The 15,345-nt window shown below is 45.3% G+C and overlaps 1 protein-coding gene across 4 annotated transcripts in view; it reads left to right on the top strand.

Moving 5' to 3' along the window:
* The first annotated feature begins 292 nt into the window (after nucleotides 1–292).
* SPDL1 (spindle apparatus coiled-coil protein 1) overlaps nucleotides 293–15,345 on the top strand; it is a 56,859-nt gene continuing 41,806 nt past the window's right edge. Inside the window, exon 1 of one of the 4 annotated variants that reach the window (XM_045028594.1) lies at nucleotides 293–414. The gene's annotated coding sequence lies outside the window, so the exon portion shown is untranslated. Of the gene's footprint in view, nucleotides 415–633; nucleotides 772–15,345 lie in introns of those variants that run through there. The other 3 variants (XM_045028595.1, XM_045028592.1, XM_045028596.1) reach the window with 3 other exon arrangements.

The following is a 15,345-nucleotide window of genomic DNA, read 5'->3' as shown; positions in this document are numbered from 1 at the left end:
GCGCTGTAGTGCACCGCTGCACACTGCTCTCCCCTGGGCACACTAAGGGGACAGTGCGCCGTGCTCCCCCAACCTGCCTGCTCCACCTGGGACAGCCGCTTCGGTTGGCGCAGGCTCAGGGGTGGCTGGCTGGCTGGCTCACGTCAATTATGTGCTTTGCACATGCGCAGTGGGAAAACGTCGGCCGACCGCTCTCTTCTACGCATGCGTACACGCACCTACATCGTGGAGCGCGCACGCCGGGCGAGGGGGGGGTCGAGGTCGGTGGACGCATGCGCGTTGATGCGCTAAGAGGACTACGGGAGGGGTGGAGTTAGTTATCGCGAGTTTTGTGGGGTAAGCCTGGAACTGGAGCCGAATTTGAACTCGGCGAGCGAAGCCGGAGCCGGAAGCCCCGTCGCGGGCCGGGCCAGGTAAGCGGGAGAGTCCGGGGGAGGGAGCGCGCGCGCACTGGCAGATGCCGGCGTTCCCCGCCCGCGGCCTGGTGGCGGGAGGGTCCCGGGGGCTGCCCGGTGCCGTCACTGCCGCCAGCGCGCTGCTGCTCTTCCCCGAGGGCTGGTGTCGGCGGCCCCCGTTAGCTTCCCCGGACTGGGGCGGGTTTGGGTGGTGCCCTTCCCCAGAGAGGCCGGAGCTGGGCACACGGAGCCCCCCTTCCCCGGGTGGGGGTCGGAGCTGACCGTCCTTTCTGTCCTTCTCCGCGCTTCCCTCTGCGGAGGCTGATGTGTGGCGGTGGTTGAACCTGCTAGACTCTGCAGTAGACATAGGCGGCAGGTTTGTATAATTTTTGGTGGGGCCCAAAATGGTGGGGCCCCCCCGCTAATGCCCTGTAAGCCGATATAAAATGAAGCTACAACGCGTCAGTGCCACAAGATTACAAGGGTCAATTAAAAGTGGAAAGTCAGAAGCAGCACTTGCCTACTTCAATATACAGTATTATATTTTGTTGCACCTGTTGTGATGAAGTGGGAATGTTCTTAATATTTTCTCTGAATACTGTGTGGGTGCCTCAGTTTCCCCTGCAAGGTGCCAACTGAAGGTGTTGGGGACAAAGAGATCAGGTGGCCTCCTTGTCCGGAAGAGAGACAGAGGCCAGAGGAGGGAGTGTCAGTTTGGAGCTGGCTGGGGAAATGGGGAGAGACCCAGAACTTGGTTCTGGGCCCCCCAACCCCCCAAGATGGACCTGACAGAGGGGTTCTGTTTTCTGTACCAACAAGCTCTGTTTAAACTGTGTTCCCGTCATCTAACAAACCTTCTGTTTTACTGTCTGGCTGAGAGTCACATCTGACTGCGGAGTTGGGGTGCAGGGACTCGCTGTGGAAAGTTAATACTAACAACCGGTTCCCTCCTCCCCACCCCAGGAGGGGATCATGCCCCCCCCGGGGGACTCCTGCCCCATCCAACCCCCCCATGTTCCTTGACACCCCCCCCCCCCGGGACCCGTGCCCTATCCACCCCCCTTTCCTCTGTCCCCTGACTGTCCCTGGAATCCCTACCCCTAACTGCCCCCCACCGCCCCATCCAACCCCTGCTCCTTCCTGACTGCCCCCCCAGACCCTTGCCCCCTTTCAATCCCCCTGTTCCCTGCCCTCTGACCGCTCCAACACTAATCCACCCCCCAACTTCCCTGCCCCCTATCCAACACGCCCTCCCTGCTCCCTTACCGTGTTGCCTGGAGATGGGGGCTGGGCCGGACCCCGGGGCTGGGAACGGAGCCGCCCGGCCGGAGCCCAGGGGCCGGACCCCGGGGCTGGGAACGGAGCCGCCCGGCCGGAGCCCAGGGGCCGGACCCCGGGGCAGGAGCCGCGCCGCCCGGCCGGAGCCCGGGGGCCGGACCCCGGGGCAGGAGCCGCGCCGTCCGGCCAGGAACAGCTGATTCGCAGGAAGCTGGGGAGGGGGAGGAGAAGCCGGAGGGGCATTCAGAAGAAGAGGCGGAGTGAGGTGAGCTGGGGCTGGGGGAAGGGTAGGGAGCTGCTAGAGCTTTTATTAAATTTAAAAGCCCTTTTGGAACCGGTTGTTCCTCCAGGAACAACCGGTTCTAAACGGGCTTCTAAATTTAACAACCGGTACGAACCGGCTGCAGCTCACCACTGGGTGAGAGGCGGGGGCGGGCGCTCCAAGCAGGGGAGAAATCTAGCTCCAAATATTGGTAGAGCAGAGCCCCTGACTTAGAATATTCCTGGGGCTTTAGCCCCAGAAGCCCATATAAGTTGGCGCCCATGACAGTAGACTGAGTTTTGTGTGTGTAGCATCACAGACTATCAGGGTTGGAAGGGACATAAGGAGGTATCTAGTCCAACCCCCTGCTCAAAGCAGGACCAACGCCAACTAAATCATCCCAGCCAGGGCTTTGTCAAGTCCGGCCTTCAAAACCTCTAACGATGGAGATTCTACCACCATGGGCGGCAGGTTTGTATAATTTTTGGTGGTGCCCAAGTGGATCTGTCCCATCCATAGGACAGACTGGGGCAACCGCCCTGGGCCCTGTGCTTTGGGGGCCCCCGTGCTTCAGGGGGATGCGGGGTCCAGGGTGGCCTTGGGGATTAGCAGGGTGCCTGGCACCGACAGCAGCGAGCAACCCTACTCTGCCCCTCCTCTTCTCACGTCACCCCCACTCCACCTCTTCCTTGAAGCCCCCGCCGCTGAGCAATGCCAGGAGCTGGTGAGGAGTGGGCTGGGGCCAGGTCACAGACACTTAGTGACAGACACTGGGGAGGGAGGGTATTATGTCATTCAACCCATAAAATAACACATGCTTTGCCATGCTGAAAAAAAACAGTAACTTAGCTAATAACAATAATAATAAATTCAACTCATGTAATTAATGAAAAGTGTGTATACTGTATATGTGATTAATGAGAAATGAAAATGAGCTTGCTATGAGATTTTACAAGGCACTTATATCATTTAAACACATCTGGTACCTTGAGTAATGATAATATTTCTTGCAAATCACATAAATAGGGAACCCATGGCCCCCTTTCCTCACCCCATTGCAAAGGCACAGAGGTTATTGCTGGCTGTCCTCGGGCTGCAGAAAACCCTATGGACAAAACATATGGAAAGAAGAGGATCAATTTATACAGAGGGCTGAAGGGGACTCCCATAGTGCATTAATTAACACTTAATAAATACATCAAAATTAAATACATTACAGAGATAAGAACCTTTCATGACAGATTTTACTTCATGAGAAGCTCCAGAGAAAAAAGACCCAGAGGGAATAATGGTAGGGGCAATCCTAGGGAGACAAAGGCCTTGGCTACACTTGCAAATTTGCAGCGCTGCAGCAGGGTGTGAAAATACACCCTCTCCAGCGCTGCAAATTGCGGCGCTGCAAAGCGCCAGTGTGGGCAAAGCCCCAGCGCTGGGAACACGGCTCCCAGCGCTGTACATTATTCCCCACAGGGAGGTGGAGTACGGACAGTGCTGGGAGAGCTCTCTCCCAGCGCTGGCGCTTTGACTACACTTAGCACTTCAAAGCGCTGCCGCGGCGGCGCTTTGAAGTGCAAGTGTAGCCAAAGCCAAAGGGGCTGGTAGAGGGAGCAGACAGAGAACAAGAGTAGAGGCAGAGTCACTGCAGGGTTGACCCAGTCTTCTGCCTCTCCCCTGTGGGTGGAAACACCGATCACTATAAGAGGAAACAATAGAGTGGAGTGCCCAGAAGAATGAATAACTTGAGGACAATTTCCTGAAGGGATCCTTACCCTTGCAGAGCTTTTCTAGCTCTGACATTTACATTTCTACACAGGGTGGTTTGGCCCACAGAAATAAAAATCTGCACATCTTCCATGTGTTTTTGGACCAATGGAAAAAACCAGGTACAATTCAAGTGACTTTTAAAATTGCCTATGAAACCATGCTGGCCAATAGACTGGGAGCCTCCTGGTCCATGGGCTGGGGATGGGGGAGGCAAAGAGGGAGATTGTAGGAAGCTCTGGAGCAGGGGAGGCAGTGGAGGAGGGGAGGTTGTCTGTCTGACACACAGCGGGGGCTCTCTGGAGAGGGGTGATGGGCACAGGGGCCGTTGCGGGACTCTTGGGGGGACAGAGGGTTGTGTGGGTCTCTGTGGGGTGGGGGGGAGTGATGGATGGAGCCAGCTGCAGCCCGGGTCTGCTCTATGTGTGTGTGTGTGTGTGTGTGTGTGTGTTTCTATAGCCCCCTCAGAAAGCCCTCTCTGTACTGTGTATTTTATGCCAGCCCCGGGGTGCCCATCGCTGCTCCTTGTCCCCCACCTCCATCTTTCTGTCCCCACAACTCCCCGACTGTGTCTGTATGTCTCTGAGAGTGACAGACTCCTTGGGGGTGGGGGAGTGTCTCTGCCTTCAGCTCTCTCCCCTTCCCTGCTGTGGAGGTGTTGCCAGGCAGCTCTGGCACCGCCCCCTGCAGCTCCCATTGGTCGGGGTTCTTGGCCAATGGGCTGGGAGCCGGGTCAGCGCTGGGGCCTCTCCACAGCACGCAGGGACTCTGGGGCTGCAGGGAGATGCCCCTGAGGTGAGAACGCCCCACAGCGTGGGCCCCCCCCCCACAGCATGCCCCCCCCCCAAGCATGGTGGAGCTGGGACCCCCTTCATGAATATTGGTGGAGCATGGGCACCACAGGCCCATATAACTCGCTGCCAATGTCCACCACCTCACTAGGTGACCCATTCCAGTGCATCACCAACTTCCTAGTGAAATAGTGTTTCCTAATATCCAACCTAGACCTCCCCCACTGCAACTTGAGATCATTGCTTCTTGTTCTGTCATCTGCCACCACTGAGAACAGCCAGTGTAATCAGTGACTATCCTAGAAGAACATTTAGGTTGCAAAGTCGGGCCCTCAGAAGTCAGGGAATGAGAGGATTCACGTGTCAATTGCATCTGTAATTCAGCCCCCTTGTGCATATTTATTATTACACAGTTTTAGGTGCCCACATAAATGTTATGAGAGAGACCCGGGTCTTATTCAGTGCATGGGATGGGAAGTGTTCCCTGAATGAATTATCTTGGTTGTTCGATGTGTGACCTTAGTAACAATTGCAAATATGCAGTAAATATGACTGTTCAGTGCTACGGAAGTCAGACCTTAGGGTCTTAAGTTGGGTACCCAGAAAATGAACACGCAATTAGTGACCATCTGTGAAAAGTTTGGTTTAAGTGATTGCCTAGCAACCAGGGCTTTGGAGCAGAGCCCGGAGCTGGAGTGTAGAGCAGTGGAGCTGCAGGTTTTTGCCCAGAGCTGGAGTGGAGCCGGAGTACGGAAAAATCTAGACTGCTCCACTGGTCCAGTTTTTTTTTTCATTTTCAATCCAAAATCAATGATATTTAGCAAGAAAGTCCTAAAGGTGCCAAAAAGTTTCAGATTGTATAACAATCGATATTAACATCTACTTTACCACTTTACGTAATATGTCAGTTATTCTCACTTCGCCTAAAATCAAGATTTAATGTACAGATAGAAAATTACAAAGTTTTTTGAAGATATGTTTTATTAAAGAATCAGATAATTATCAGACATCTGGCAACACTGTAGACTGCTCCCAACCTGTGCCAAGGTTAGGCGAGTACGTACTCGCATAGATTAGTTATGTCAGTATGTGTTGATACTTCTTTTGTGAGGATTGATCAATGAAACAACGCTGAGTGTTGCGATTACGGAAGAGTGTGATGCAAGATGCAACATTTAAGATATCACAAACAGGTATATTGAAAATTTATTTTTCGTTTATTGATATTGTCAGGGTTCCTTCCCCACTCTGAACTCTAGGGTACAGATGTGGGGACCCGCATGAAAGCCGCTTAAGCTTATTTCTACCAGCTTAGGTTAAAACCTGGTACACTGCCATCACCAAGTGATGTAACAAGAAACAGGGAAAGGACCACTTGGAGTTCCTCTTCCCTCAAAATATCCCCCCAAGCTCTTACAACCCCTTTCCTGGGGAGGCTTGAGATAATATCCTAACCAACTTGTTACAAAGTGATCAAAGACCCAACCCCCTGGGTCTTTGGACAATGGAAAAATCAGTCAGGTTCTTAAAAGACGGATTTTATTAAAAAGAAAATGTAAAAATCATTTCTGTAAAATCAAGGTGGAAAATAACTTTACAGGGTAATCGGATTCAAAGAGCCCAGAGGAACCCCTTCTAGCCTTAGTTTCAAAGTTACAACAAAACAGGGATAAACGTCCCTCTAGCAAAGGGAACATTGACAAGTTGAGAAAACAAAGATAAACTAATAGGCCTTGCCTGGCTGTTACTTACAAGTTTGAAATATGAGAGACTTGTTCAGAAAGATTTGGAGAACATGGATTGATGTCCGGTCCTTCCTCTTAGTCCCAAGAGTGAACACCACCAAAACAAAAAGCTCAAACAAAAGCCCCCTCCCCCCCCCCCCACAAGATTTGAAAGTATCTTGTCCCCTTATTGGTCCTTTGGGTCAGGTGTCAGCCAGGTTACCTGAGCTTCTTAACCCTTTACAGGTAAAAGGACTTTGGTGCCTCTGGCCAGGAGGGATTTTATAGTATTGTATACTAGTATTGTATTTTATAGTATTGTATACTTACCCTTCCCTTTATAGTTATGACAGATATATTAAGATATCACAAGAGATATTAACCACTTAAGCTCATTTTTCACATGGACTCCTGTTACCGGTACATTTGTTCATTTGCACATGTTCCTGTATCACTCTGGCGGACTTATTTTATATGTCATCTGTTCAACGGTCTTTTGGTAGCGTTGTTTGTCATTTTAAATTTACTGAAAAAGTCGCGTGCAGCAGGCATATAAATATACAGTAAACATTTTTTGCATAAATTAGGAGTGATTTTTATGATATATCCAGAGCGATTGGAAAATGTCCAACGCAACTTTGGGGGTGAATCCTAAGGTCATTTTAAGAAAAAAACATTTCTGTGAACACGTATCCTAAAATTCTTCCTAAGAGAGCTACAGTCCCTTCAAGGAGGTGATGAAAAGTTAATTTCTGATTAGTGTTTTTGAGATATTAATATAAAGTAATGAAATTATGTCTGTGTCTTAGCGTTAGTATGTGCTACCATATTACATTATCCAAAATTATTTAAACCATAGGTGTCCTGAACTGACAGTTGATCATTTTTATTTCATATTTCAAGAAAGGCTTGTCGTCGACTGCCCCTGGCTACGAGCGGTAATATTATGTTCCATAATAAGTTAATAATTTTTGGTGGTTATTTATTTAAAATGTATGGTTTGAAAGTTGAAAAATAAGTAATAAGTAAAATTGTATTATTCTAAGTATCTAAGCAGATTACAATTTTTAAACAGTTTTCTCTGAAACGGTTAATTATACAAAATAAATTAAGAGTACCATTTTAATGCATGTTTTAGCATCATATTCTAGGGTCGTATCTGTTAAATAGTTGAAGATTTAAAAAATATTAAATAAAATTGGCCCAGTCCCCCCAGTTCACGATGCCTGTAGTTTAAATAATTTTATTTGAATGATGTTGTATGATAGAACATTGGAAATAAACTTTAAGGGGAAAGCGGATTCAAATAACAGGTTCTATCTTGTGTAATCTATTCAGGCTGATGAAGCAAAAACATATTTCCAAAAATTTGCTCTCTTTACTAAAAGGACTGTGCTTGCAATTTGAATCCGCTTTCCCATTAAAATTTATTTTCAACCTTGTAATGTGTAGCCTCATTACTTCCCAACAATTAATGTTGTAGAACAGCGATAGCACATACTAATGCTATGGCACATACCAAATTTCATTGATATATCTATATTAAAGCGTTTTTGAGAGATTAATTAAAAACTTGGAAAATATTTCTAATTTTTACTGCACAATTTAATAAGAAAAACTAACTTGCAATTTATAAATAATGTATATTAATTATGTATATTAATACTTCGTTAAAACTGCCAGAAACATGTTAAAATATTAAAATATACTTGAATAATTTTTTTGTGTAAAAAGAAAATGTGATCATTTTTTGTCCAGAAAATCCAAAATAAATTTGAAGTACCTTAAGTGGTTAAGATATCACAAGCAGGTATGTTATAAAAAATTTAATGCTTTTGTTCATTCCTTTTCGAAGATCATAAGAAACATTTGGATGCGGTAGCAGCACAAGAAGATTTGGCCATGGCTTCAACAAAAAAATCAAATCTGCCCCCCACGATTGATAGCTGATTTACGGGAAAGGATCTCAATGACGTCTTTACTTTTGAATTTGAAAAGCAAAGAAGAAATCGTCAACGTGCAAGGTGGAAAAGGAAGTGAATGGCGAGCTCAAGCTATGTAGCTTCAAGACAAATGAAGCAAGTGCCATGAAAAGTTTCAACCTTTGGTGGCATGTAAAACATAACCATCCTGAAAACTATGTGGCTCTGGTTACAAAAAAGGACCGGGAAGATGAGGCAAAACAGAAAGCTGATGCGGCTAAACGACATTCATCTGGCTCTTTGAAAACTCCTGGAGAAAAGATTTTTTGTGGACCTTCATCTGAAAAGGAACCCAAAATTGAGCAAACAAAACTTGATTCATATTTGAAGTCCTCCAAGGTTACAGTCACCATGGATGCCAATACTTTCCGTGAAGGGCTGATGGAAATGGTTTGCTTGAGTTCAACACCGCTCACTACATTCAGGCTAAAGAACAAAGGATTCCAAAAAATTGCAGGTGAAATGGGTCAGCAGCTTGGTGTTTTGACAGGGCATGATGCAGTTTGTCATTTAGTTGTTAGCACAGCTGAGCCTCGTTGTGAAGAGCTCAAGAAAGCTTTGGAGCAAAAATTGTGCTACCTGAAAATGGATGCGGCAACCCGTGGAAACAAAAATTTCCTTGCAATCAATGCTCAGTACTATGAAGAAGGAAAAGATAAAGCTGTGGTGTAAACCTTGGACATAATTGACACTGAAGGGCGTCACAATTCTTTGTACATGAAAAGTCAAGTAAAAGCTATTTTAGAAAAATTTGGGATCTGTGAAATGCAAGTGCTGAGCATCTGCATTGACAATGCAGCAAACATGATGTAGGGGGGAGGGATAGCTCAGTGGTTTGAGCATTGTCCTGCTAAACCCAGGTTTGTGAGTTCAGTCCTTGAGGGGGCCACTTAAGGATCTGGGGCAAAATCAGTACTTAGTCCTGCTATTGAAGGCAGGGGGCTGGACTCGATGACCTTTCAAAGTCCCTTCCAGTTCTAGGAGATAATTAATGGAGATATCCTAATTTATTTTATTTATGACATGTGCCGTCAAATTTCAGCGAGGACAATGAAACCATTTCTACCTCTGAGAACAGAGATGTGGACAGAACTGAAGCTGTTTTGCCTGATGAAGGAACTAAAGGAATGGATGAAATCGAACTCAACATGGATGATTCTGTGCAATGGGTTAATGACCTAGTCTCAAACTTCCAACATGGCTTCATGAGGACGACTCAAAAGTCCAACTGATGAGGTGTGGCATTGCCAACTGAAGAGTGTGAATCTGGGATGGACTGAACAAAGAACATGCGGAGTAATTGCTGGCAAAAATTCGACAAGTCGTTGTCAAACTACGAGCCCCAAGTATTTAAAGCGTTTGCTTTATCTACATGGGGTAAATCAATCATTGGATACTGCGACTTGCTGGGGTTCAATGTTTGCAATGATTGATCAGCTTCTCGTTTCACAATCTTACTGTGAACAAGTGGCTGCTGCTGGAACAAGAGAACTCAAGTTAACAAAAACTGAATGGGACGAAGTGAAGAACTTGTGAGACCTCTTGGCAAACCCAAACCAAACAACAATGAATCTTCAAGTTGTTGATGTAACCCCGGGAGTTATAATGAAGGAATGGCGAAAACTGTCAAAATTCTTGCAAGAAAATGGACAAATTGCAGAAGGAATTCTATTCTCCATGCAGAAACATGAAGAGAAGCTTTTTGACAATTCATTTCCTTGCTGGAGTTTGTTGACCAACGGTATCGGATTCTTCTTACCTCAAGGGAAATACCAAAGGCAAAGGAAGGGCTCCTTGATATTGCGCGACGACTCAAAACCAAAATCTATTGCTACATTTGAACTCGTCGAAAGAGGTTGAAGAAAATGAAACACAACAAAAGGAGTCATCAACAATCGAATTTGCGGTTTCAGAAAGTTCACATCCTTCAGAAATAAGAGGCTGTTCTCAAACTTCCGTCTCCACTCTGAACTTGTTCGAGGTCCATCCCTGAGACGTCTTCAAGCATCACAGGAAATTGGAGATAATTCAAGCACCAATTCTTCAGAAGATGACTCCTTCGAAAAGGAATTGGATAAACAAGAAAGACGCTGACGAGTTTCTGAGATTCGTAATTGTAATGAAGCATTATTCGAGAGAAACTTTCGGGAAGATTGTGAGGTAGTGGAGTATATTGGTAGGCTAAAAGTTGTCTGTTTTTGAGGCCATTCACAGCTACCGACACCGCATTCAGGCTGCCTGTAGAATTGCTTTGAGCATGCCAACAACTCAAGCTAATGTAGAGCGACTGTTTTCGGCTTTAAAGTTAGTTGTAAATGATTTGCGGCAGGCTATGAAAGACAACTTGATTGCTGCAATAATTTTTTACAGAATGAATTATGAATTCTAGTTTGTATCATTGTTGACATTTAAATTGTTTTAAAAGTCTGAATAAAAATGTGTTGTTTTTTCAAAATTACAGTATGCACTTTTTTATTTAGTCAAATTAATTTGAGTTGGAGCACGGAGCAGAGTCAGAGCAGAGCTGGAGCAGTCACTATTGGTGCCGGAGCGGAGCTGGAGTGGAGCAATTCAAAAATTTGATTGCTCCAGATCCCTGCTAGCAACATGGAGGAACTTAGTGGCAAAAGGCAGGGACAGAATCCAATTCTGTGGACAGCATTCAACTACTTTAACCATGTCATTATCCTTTCTCTTCCAGTAGTCCCATGCTTCATTCACTCTGTCTTCTAGCTGTTGCAACAAACGAAACAGACAACAGCCTCCTGTGAAGTTGAGGCCTTTGCAACCTTAATAATCTTTTAATGTATTTTTATGTACTTTCCTAAGATGTTAAAAAAGCAAAGGGGGGGGGCACAGATTTCTTCTTGTGGTATCATACTGGTATCCACATGGTTAATTAGCCTCTTCGTGGACCCACGCTAGAGAGGAATGGGACACCTTGACTGTAGTTTTTATAGATGTTTGCTGACAGCAGAGGTGTGGTAAAGACTTGAAAATCCAGAGTTCTAGTCCAAATTCTGGAAGGGAGCATGCCCTAGTGGATACATTTTTCTGTCCATTTCCCCAAGCCTGACCACGTCTGCCCCATCCCAGTCCTATCTCTATCCCACTACTGGCTCCTTGTCCTAGTCTCCACTCTTTAGCCTTCTGTTTCCAGTTCCAGTCTCCTTGCTTAGTAAGTTTTAGGTTCACCTCTCCATATTCCCTGTCTTATTCTTCTTGTCCAGCCATTCCCAGTTCACTCCCCTGCCTCCTGATGTTTCCTTCATGCTTGCATTCCTCGTCCTCACTAGCTTCCAATCTCCCTTTCCAGACTTCTCATCTTATCTGTGTTTTTGCATGCCCCAGCTCCTTGTCCCAGTCTCTTTACCCAGCCAGTCATAGTTCACTCCCTGCACCCTGGATCATTGTCAATTCTGTCTCCCCTTTCCTTTCCCTCTGGCTCTGCATCTATTCTCAGTTCTCTCCATCCACCAGCTCCCTGTGTTGCATCACCTTCCTTCCCTGGCTTCCAGACCTAGTTTACTGTCAGCTCCTTGTCCCAACCTACTCCTGGCCTGCTCCCCATACACTGGAATCTAATGGCTTTCTCCTCCACACTGCCTGGGTTGGGGTGGTCATAGAGAGCATAGGAGAAACAGACTCTCTGCTGTCAGCTCTAGTGCCCAGCCAAGAGCAGCTATTGAGTGCTTGTAGTGCGAAGCTGGAGGGAGCATAATCAGTCAGTCTGTGGGCATGGCATCTGGGTGCAGTTTTGTCATTTGCTGGAGCTATGAGGGAATGGAGTATGCTCTGTGGGTTTGGTGTATGTGCCGTCCAGTCATGTGTAGATACTCTTGTGGGGATGGTGCATGCTCATGGAGGATGCAGTCTTCAGCTATCTTAACTGTTATATTCCAGCAAATGTCCATTGAGTGTGTGTGAACTGCCCTTTTTTTTTATAAAGGCTTCCAAATTGATGAAATTTGGCTGGATTTTCATGGCAGTGGCAAAAGGTGCATCCCTAACACATGGGTCACCCCCTTCCTAATTTCAGTTCCCTATTCCAAAGCATGGTGAGAGAGTTTTCCAAAGAAAAGATCCAAAGAAATTTTTTTAACATGTAAAAAGTTGTTTTCATTAGCCTTGTTCTCAGAAATGCTTGAATTATTTTGACTAAAGCGTTCAAAAAAAAAAAAAAGGAAAAAAAAAACAGCCTGAGGTAGATACATGAAGTGGAAAAGTTCAGCCTGAAAAGTTAAAGTTTGTAAAGTTATAAGCAATTGAAAACAGGATCTTATTGTGAGGAGTGTTAAGCAAATATAGTCATAGGTGGTGTTACCAGCTCTGTGTAGAATATCTCCTTCCTTTGCCTTGCATGCTCTCCACTCCCCCAGCCCCTCTTTCCTCCCACAGTGCAAATGTAGACTGGTGCAGGTGTTTCTCCATATGGCTGACACTTGCTTTGAGAGAGGTTAAATGTTGGGTAACTTCTGCAGTGGTTCTCAACCAGGGATATGCGTACCCATGGGGGTATGCAGAGGTCTTCCAGGGCAGGGGTTCTCAACCTTTTTCTTTATGAGGCCTCCCCAAAATGCTATAAAAACTCCTTGGCCCACCTGTGCCTATAAAAGCCAGGGCTGTCATTAAGGGGGTAGCAAGCAGGGCAATTGCCTGGGACCCCACGAAGCTAAGTGGCTCAGGCTTTGGCTTCAGCCCCAGGTGGCGGGGCTCAGGGGCCCCCGGCTTCAGCCCTGCAAGGCTTCGGCTTTCTGCCCTGGGCCCAAGTGAGTCTAATGCCGGACTTGCTTAGAATCCAGCTCGCAGCCCCCTAGGGGGCCCTGGACCCCTGTTTGAGAACTGCTGTTCTAGGGGAGTACATCAACTCATCTAGATATTTGCCTAGTTTTACAACAGGCTACATAAAAAGCACTAGCGAGTACAAACTAAAATTTCATACAGACAGTGACTTGTTTATACTGCTCTGTATACTACTATATGCTGAAATGTAAGTACAATATTTATATTCCAATTAATTTTTCTAATTCATGGTACAAATGAGACAGTAAGCACTCTTTCAGTAATAGTATGCTGTGACACCCTTGTGTTTTGTCTAATTTTGTAAGCAAGTAGTTTTTAAGGGAGGTGAAACTTGGGGTAATCTTTCATTATGTTTTCAAAGAAGTGTTACTTCAGATAAGTAAGTTTACCAAACTTTGTGTAGTTTCTAAGAGCTGGTGAATAGGCTTGGGCTGCAGATTTCTTTCCACAGAGCTCGAAAAAGCCAGTGAAGCATGGGGGGGTGGTGGGAGAGAGCACAACGTGATGTCATACAGAGTCAGTTTTTGGTCTAAAATGAGTTCAGCCCTTGTAGCTGTGAAAACGGATGCACTGCTCCCTTCCAGAAACTGCAGATAGAACTCCTGCAACTCAGCTGCTGATCAGAGCTCTGCCAAGTAGCTGCTAAATGAAATTAATAAGAACCTGGTTGTTTTTGTGAGTCTGAACCTTGGGCTTGTATCTATTAGCTAACTATAAAAGTATTTTAACATGACCTTGAGTAGTTTAGTTAACTTGATGGGTTAAATATGACTTAGTTTAGACAGTGACCTTAATGTGTAACATTTTGTCAGATTATGGGTAAAAAGCTCCCGGAACCATCGATGCCAGCTTAAGTGATAAACATGCAGGTCACTGCCTATGCTGTTCTAACCCCCCAAGTAGCAGCAAAATGTCACAATTCTCCCTCTTCCCAGCAGTGAATATTATTGCAACTGAGCTTTTCATGAAGATGTTGCCCCTGGAAATATTTTAGAATCTGCTCTTCCCTCCCTCTTTAATTTTCTTTGGGGTCTACTAGGTTTTGTTTGCTGGTTATCTTTTGAGAGCCTCAGAGGGAGGGAGTTAAGGAAGGGGAAGTGTATAGGAGTCAGGTTGAAATTTTCAGATTGTTTGTGTTGGGAGTAAAGCAGAGGCCGGGATGTAGCTTCCTGTTTTTTTTCACTGACTGGTGCTGGTTACAGAGAATCTCTGTCCCTTGGCAGCCTTGTATGGTTTTCCTGTCCCTGTAATAGCTGACAGCTGCCTCAAATGGGATTTGAATGGGATTTGCATTTCCATGGAGTCTCAATCTGATTTGCATTTTCAAAAGGCAGCAACAGACCTGAAAGGAGTGTGGAGAATAGTCTGATATAACCAGCTTCAGCTATGGGCAGAAACTTTGTTCATATAAATTAAATAAAAGTTGTACATTGAGGATAAAATCCAAATAGTTTAATGGACTCGTCAAGGTGAGTTAGAAATGTTTTCTCAAAGATTTCTAAAAAACAGACTTTTTGATTAAAGCAGGATAAGAATGTATTTCTGGGGTAATTTCAAATTGACTTTGTATTGTCTTTTTTTCCTTTATAAATTCACATTACAAGCTGTTAGTCATAGTTCATTTACTAACATTGAACAAGGAATTGGGAAAAATTATCCTGTCCATGAGTATAAAATGTGGTCTGATATTATTGGCACAATATCAGTGCTGCTTATCACTAGAGACCACCTATATTCCTAGTTAGTCCTAGTAGCCTTCTTTTATGAGCCGTGAAGAATCTACAATTTTAACTACCAGGGAAATATAATCTAAAAATCTTATGTTTTAGAGTCCTTGCCTGTGGCCAGATGTAGAGGTTATAAATAACATGTGTTTTGTCACCAAATTTGGCAAGATGATATGCTGATCATAAAGGAAAAGATAAGGAGTCCTGGATTCTGTTTCCTAATTCTGCCCACACTCACTGTGGTAATCTAATTTCTCTACCTCAATTTTTGTGCTGTAAAATGGTATTTATTTCAGAGGGGGATCTGTGGCTTAAGTAGGTACTTGTATGAAGGCAAAAAAAAAAAAGCAAGAAGAAGGGGATGTAGTAAAATGGAAAGGCAGCTAATTTTAACCTAATACACAGAAACATTTTTTAATACAAAACTTGTAGAACTTGCTGCCACCAGATTGAGACCAGCATCTTGGTAGAATGCAACAGAAGAATGACATTTATCAACAGCAATGCCATCAGTTAAATTAGGTGTTTTTAAAAATAGTTTAGAGCAGTTGTTCTCAACCAGGGGTACGTGTACCCATGGAGTATGGAGAGGTCTTCTAGGGCAGAGGTGGGACCGTCCTAC

Source organism: Mauremys mutica, chromosome 8, assembly GCF_020497125.1.
Source record: "Mauremys mutica isolate MM-2020 ecotype Southern chromosome 8, ASM2049712v1, whole genome shotgun sequence".
In the NCBI taxonomy this organism is placed as follows: domain Eukaryota; kingdom Metazoa; phylum Chordata; order Testudines; family Geoemydidae; genus Mauremys; species Mauremys mutica.
This window is presented reverse-complemented; position numbering and strand designations above follow the sequence as displayed.